The sequence below is a fragment of the Mustela lutreola genome, chromosome 8, assembly GCF_030435805.1.
Source record: "Mustela lutreola isolate mMusLut2 chromosome 8, mMusLut2.pri, whole genome shotgun sequence".
NCBI classification, from domain to species: domain Eukaryota; kingdom Metazoa; phylum Chordata; class Mammalia; order Carnivora; family Mustelidae; genus Mustela; species Mustela lutreola.
This window is the reverse complement of record NC_081297.1, coordinates 141,360,249-141,366,248: the sequence shown is the minus strand read 5'-3', so window position 1 is coordinate 141,366,248 and position 6,000 is coordinate 141,360,249.

The following is a 6,000-nucleotide window of genomic DNA, read 5'->3' as shown; positions in this document are numbered from 1 at the left end:
ACAACCTGCTTGCGAGCCCCAGGAGCCCCCGCAGGCCAGTGCAAGGGCCATGTGTGGGACGGGCTGGACGTGCATACAGGTGCTCACAACCACGTGTCCACTCTCTTTGTGTGGTGTGGCTACAGGTGTGTCCAGCCTGTCCCCTCTCCCCCTCCCCACCCCAGCCTGGGAAACACTTCCTCCCTTCTGTCTCCAGATCCTGCCTACTTATCTCTGGAGACCAGGCTCACGTGTGTCGCCTCTGCCTGTGTCCAGTCCTGGCTCCTCCAGCCAGATCAGGAGCGTCATCGGCCCTCCCTGGTGCTGTTGTCCTCAAGCAGGGTAAGGGTGTGTCCCTTCACATCTGTGTTACCTGGTGCCAGGAACAGGCCCGACCATGACGTTCACGGTAATGACAACAGCTGCCAGTCCGTGGGCGTGGTGGCTGTGGCAGCCGTGTGTGCAGGAGTGACACCCTCCCAATCTCCCTGAGTCCCAGTCATCAACCCCATCTCCCGTGTGCAGGAAACAGGATCTCAAAGGCTCAGTGACGGGAGCAGGGACACGCGGAACCAGGCTCCAGCTCTGTTTGCCCCATACAGAGCTCCCTTTGGGGCTGTTTCATATATTTTTTAAAACTTATTTAAAGATTTATTTAGGGGCGTCTAGGTGGCTCAGTGGGTTAAAGCCTCTGCCTTCGGCTCAGGTCATGATCTCAGCCCGCATGGGGCTCTATGCTCAGGGGGGAGCTTGCTTTCTCCTTTCTGCCTACTTGTGATCTCTGTCTGTCAAATAAATAAAATCTTAAAAAAAAAAAAAAAAGATTTATTTACATGAGAAAGAGAGAGAAAGCAGGAGTCCAGGGAAGAGGAGCAGAGGGAGAGCAAGAATCTCAAGCAGATGCCGTCAGAGCACAGAGCCCAACCGGGGTGGGGTGGGGGGCTCGACCCCATAGCCCTGAGATCATGACCTGAGCCTCGAGATGAACGCTTAGCCGGCTGAGCCACCCAGGCGCCCCAACTTCTACTGATTTTGGAGTAGGTGTCGCATGCCCCCGAGAAACAATTCAGGATCTATGAAAGCGTGTCATCTTGAAATAAGGGTCTCTCCGCTCCCCTACCCCCGGAGGCAACCGCTATGCCCGTCTCCTGTATGTCTGGGGCCCCCTTCCCAGTGGGTTTGCTCGCCCTGTGTACGTGTGTGTGTGTGTATGTGTGCCCCCCCCCAGCCCCTGAGAGGTTTTAAACATCTAGAAACACATATGCCCCCCTGCGCCTCCGTCTTTCCCTTCTCACACCCATAGCGCCACATCCCACAGCTGCTGGGCACCTGACTTTGTTTCCCTCACAGTTCATCTTGGAGATCTTGCCGGGTCAGCATCTGAGAGCTTCCTCACGGGCTCGTGACTGCGTGGCTCATGTGGTGGTGAATTTACTTAGAACGCTGCCTCCTTCCAGCGCGCTACTGCGTGTTCTAGTGCAGACGCCGATGGTCACTGAACGAGTGAGGGAAGATGTGACAGGAAGACGTTGGGGCCTGAGTCCTGGGGCACCCCGGGCCTGGGGCTGGAGGAACCTGCCCCCTGTCTCCCTAAGGATGCAGGAGAGCGTGAGGATCTGCCGGGGTGGGGGCAGAGGATCCCAGCTAGCTGCCCTCCCCCCCACCGGCCCTCAGTCCCCTGCGTCACCCTGCTGGTGAGGGGCACCCACTGTTCGGTCTCGCTTGGCTGGCACAGCCAGCTGCCCCACTCCGCAGGTAGGGCCGCGCTCTGGAGAGGCTTCGACTCAGGGCACAGGACCAGCGAGGGGTCAGGCCAGGACTCAGGCCCGGGTGACCATCTTTGGGAAGTAGGCTCCTGGTCCTGCGCTGGTAGAGGGGGTGGAGCCCCAGAGATGGCCACCGGCCTTAAGGAGCAACAAGGGAGCTTGGAGAAGGCAATGGGCTGTATCTAGTCACACTACCCCCTACCCAGCTGGGCAGGCCTGGCGTGGGAGAGGAGGGAGCGAGGATAGAGGTCAACCCTGCAGGAGCTTTTTGGCACCCTCCATGGCACCTAGGGTGGGTCCAGAGCTGCAGGATGGCGAGGGCGTGAGAGCCAGCCAATGACGGGACCACCGTGGGAACACCACCCTGCCCTTCCCGGGGGGTCTCCAGCCTTTCTGGCCCCCATGGGACGAAACTCTTGTTCGGCTTTTCTAGGATAGCCATCCAAGTCAGCCCAGCGGAGGCGCACCCAGACCTGTCCCCACACCTACACCCAAGTAGGGGACCCAAAGCCTCAGGGGTCTGGGCAGTCTCCAAGGAGAAGACCTCGGGCAGATCAGGAAGACCCCGCCCCGTGCAGCGACACCTACAGACCTGACCAGCTCTGTGACCCGGTGACTCATTTTGGTGCTCTGAGTCCCGGTCCCCTTCACTGTAAAGTGGGGACAGTCGTGTCTCGCTGGGCTGTTCTGGAGAAGAAAAGAGATCAGGAAGGCAGAATGTTTGTTACAGGGCCGGACACACAGCCGAGATCCGCCAGCAGCAGCTGTTACCACTGTTGGGGGGACCGTGTGAGGCAGGAGATTTGGGGGCTGGAGACAGATGTGTCAAGAGGTGAACCACGGAATTACTGACCTTGATGAGTCATGTCCCCTTTCTGAGCCTCAGTTTCCCTATAAAATGGGCACAGCGGTGGGTACTTCAAAGTGTTATCGTGGGCAGGAACGGGGATGCCGTCCAGAGTGTTTGCTCCCGGCAGGAGCTCTGTCAGAGCCGGTCCCTCGAGCCCTGCGGCGGGGGCCCTCGTAAAGTCCAGACGGGACGCTGGCATGACAGGGATGACTCAGAGTTCCGCCCCAGCCCTTTGAGGTACCAGAAGCCGCCATCGGCTCCCAGCCTCTCAGGCTGGCTTCCAGGCTTCCCAGTTGGTTTATGAGGAGACCCAGCCCGTCGCCACTTGGCATGCCGGGGAGGCCGAGGCCATGGCTGTGCCTGGTCTAGAGGGCGCCCGGCTGGGTAGACACTTGTTTCTGATCCGTCGGTCAGTCCATCAGTCAACACACACACAATCAGCAGAGACCCCATGTGCTCCGTGCAGGGCACCTGGGGAAACCGAAGAGAATCAGAGCTGGACCCTGGCCTCGGGTGGTCTCACAGTCTGGGAGAGCCAGCGGAGAGAACATATTAAGTGGAGAAGCTGTGGAAGCCAGAGCAGTCATTCAGCCCCCTCTGGGGTATCTGGGAGGGCTTCCCAGAGGTGGCAGATGATGACCAGTCTGAGTCCGGACTCTAGCAGGGGAGGGGCGGGGAGTGGGCAGGCATGTGTGGAGCAGCGAGGACAGCTGGGTGCGCGGCTGGGAGTCCCGAATGGGGTGTGGCTGGGTGACTATAGCTCCATAAAGGGAGGCAGGGTCTGACTCATTGGCGTCAAGGAAGTGACAAAACTCTGTCTTCCCTGACAGCACCCTGTAGCCCATGCAGCTTCCCACCTTCTGTGGCCCGACAAAATTTCGTGGCCTCTTTGTGGGCCTTGACCTCCAGCCCCTGCTGGCCACTCAGTCCTGGAGTCCTGCATCCTCTGGCTGCTGTGGATCTAGCTTCTGCTCGCCCCAAGAGTCCTGTCCTCCGCGCTGCTCCATGCTACGTACCACCCCCTCGGCCAAACCGCAGCTTTGCTACCCTCCGGATGTGGAGGAAACTCACACCCCCGTCTTTGCCCAGACCTCTGTCTTGAGCCAGGGCACTGCCCGCCTAAATCTCCCCTGTGGCTCCCCACCGGGTTAAGAATCAAGTTAGAGCACCGGACCCCTGGTCCCCACTGTCTTTGCAATCAGATTCGAGCCCTGGCCTGCCCCTCTGGCTTCATTTCGAATCCTTCTATGCATCCTTCTAGCCAAACCCACCCGTCCTGCCCCTGAATGGTCTTTACTTTCCTAAGTGCCTTTGAAGATGCTTTCTCCTGACCTGGAACATGCTCTCTGCCCTCCTAGCCTCACTAGTTTTGGCTCAGCTCCAGCACCCTCTCCTCCAAGAAGCCTCCCCTGACCTCTCAGGTCGGGTCTGCTGCATCCTCTGTGCGGGTTGGAGGGAAGAAAAAGCCTTGACAGTGGCCTTGAGACTGAAGCTGCTCAGGTCTGGAGTTCCTGCAAAAGATCTGGGCTGGAGACAGACAAGAGGCAAGGATTTGCTCATCCGAGAACTGCAGTCAATGTTGTCACAAGAGAACAGGTAGAAGGCAGCAGGAGAACTGGGGACAGACCCCGGGGAACTCCAGAATTACAGGGCTGCACGGAAGAACAGAACTCTACGGAGACGGAGAAGTGGAAGATGGAGAGGGAGGGGGAGAAGCGGGAGGCGGGGAGAAAGATGGAACCCAGTGGGCCACTGCCAGCATTCACGCCCTGGTACTGTCCCCTCCCCTTGAATCTGGGCTGGTCCTGTGACTATTTTTTTTTTTTTAAAGATTTTATTTATTTATTTGACAGAGAGAGCACAAGCAGGGGGAGCAGGAGAAGGAGAAGCAGACTCCCTGCTGAGCAGGGAGCCCAAGGTGGGATTCGATCCCAGGATTCTGGGATCATGACCTAAAGAGAAGGCAGCCACTTAACCGACTTAGCCACGCAGGCACCCCTCTATGACCTGTTTTTGGCTAATGTGATAGAAGTGATACCAGAACACTTCCAAGCCTCAGTCATAAGAAGTTTGTAGGTTGCACCCGGGTCTCTTGAAATGCTCTTTCAGAAAAGTCAACTACCGTGTAAGAAATCAGACAGCAGACTGCCCCTGAGGCTGCCATGCTGTGAGGAAGCCCAAGTTAGGCACGTGAAGTGGCCATATGGAGAAAGGGCGAGAGCTGTCAAGTGCCCCCTACCCCACCAGCTGTCCCAGCCGCTCAGCTGAGGCTGTAGACCTATGAGGGAAAAAGCCATCTTGGATGTCCTACCCAAAGGAGCCTTCAAATGACTCCAGCCCAGTCACCGCTGGACACAGCTGCAAAAAAGACACCATGACAACTGCCCGGTTGAGCCCAGTCCATCCCACAGGACCACGAGTGATCATAAAAAAGCTTTTCTAAGCCATGAAGTCTATAGTAACTGGTTAAACCACAATGGATCATTGAAACCTTGGGTAATTTAGTACCGGAACAGCCCTCCAGGGTAGACATTATTGTCCCCATTTAACAGATGGGGAAACAAGGCCCAGAGAGGGATGTGACTCAGTGAGGTTCCCGCAGCCCGCCGGAGGCAGGTTTGTCTAGTACCTCTGCCTCTGCCCTTCCTGCAGCACGTGCCTGGCTGCCGGACACCACACCCGCAGCCCCACCACAAGGTTTGGCCCAAATTCCCTGTGTGACAGGTCACTGGGGTTTTTTCCACTGAGACATGAGCCACACACAGTCAAATGCATGAACTGTTACACATACAGCAGGGGACGCTTTACATGCATCTACGCCCCTGTGACCACCACCCAGATCTAGAACATTCCTGGCACCCCAGAAACGTCCCTTGTGCTCACTGCCAGCCCATGTCCTCCCCTGCCTGGGCCCAGAGGTCCCCAGTGTTCTGATGCCCATTACCACAGTGACTGCTTTGCCCGTTCTTGAATTTCACACAAATGCAATCGGACAGCACGTGCTCCTTTGTGTCTGGCTTCTCAACATGATCTGGAAGATTCATCCCCATATTTCGGGTTCTTTTCTATTACCATGTAGCATCCTGAGGGAGGACTACCGCACAGTCTACTCATTCATTCGGACATTTGCCTGGTTCTCCGACCTGGGCTACTGTGAAGCTGATAGGAGTATCATTGTATGAGTCGCTTTGCAGATTCAAGTGCTCCTTTCTCTTGGGGGCATCTGTGCCCCCCTGGCACAGAAATGCCAGGTCACAGGATGGGTGGACGTCTGCGACCCTTCCTGAAGGGACCGCCAGGATCCCCCAGCCGTCAGACCACCTCCACGGGCAGTGCGGGAGAATTTTGGTTCTCCAATTCTGGTTCTCCACACCCTCGCTGACGCTCCGTATGTTTGGGCCCTTG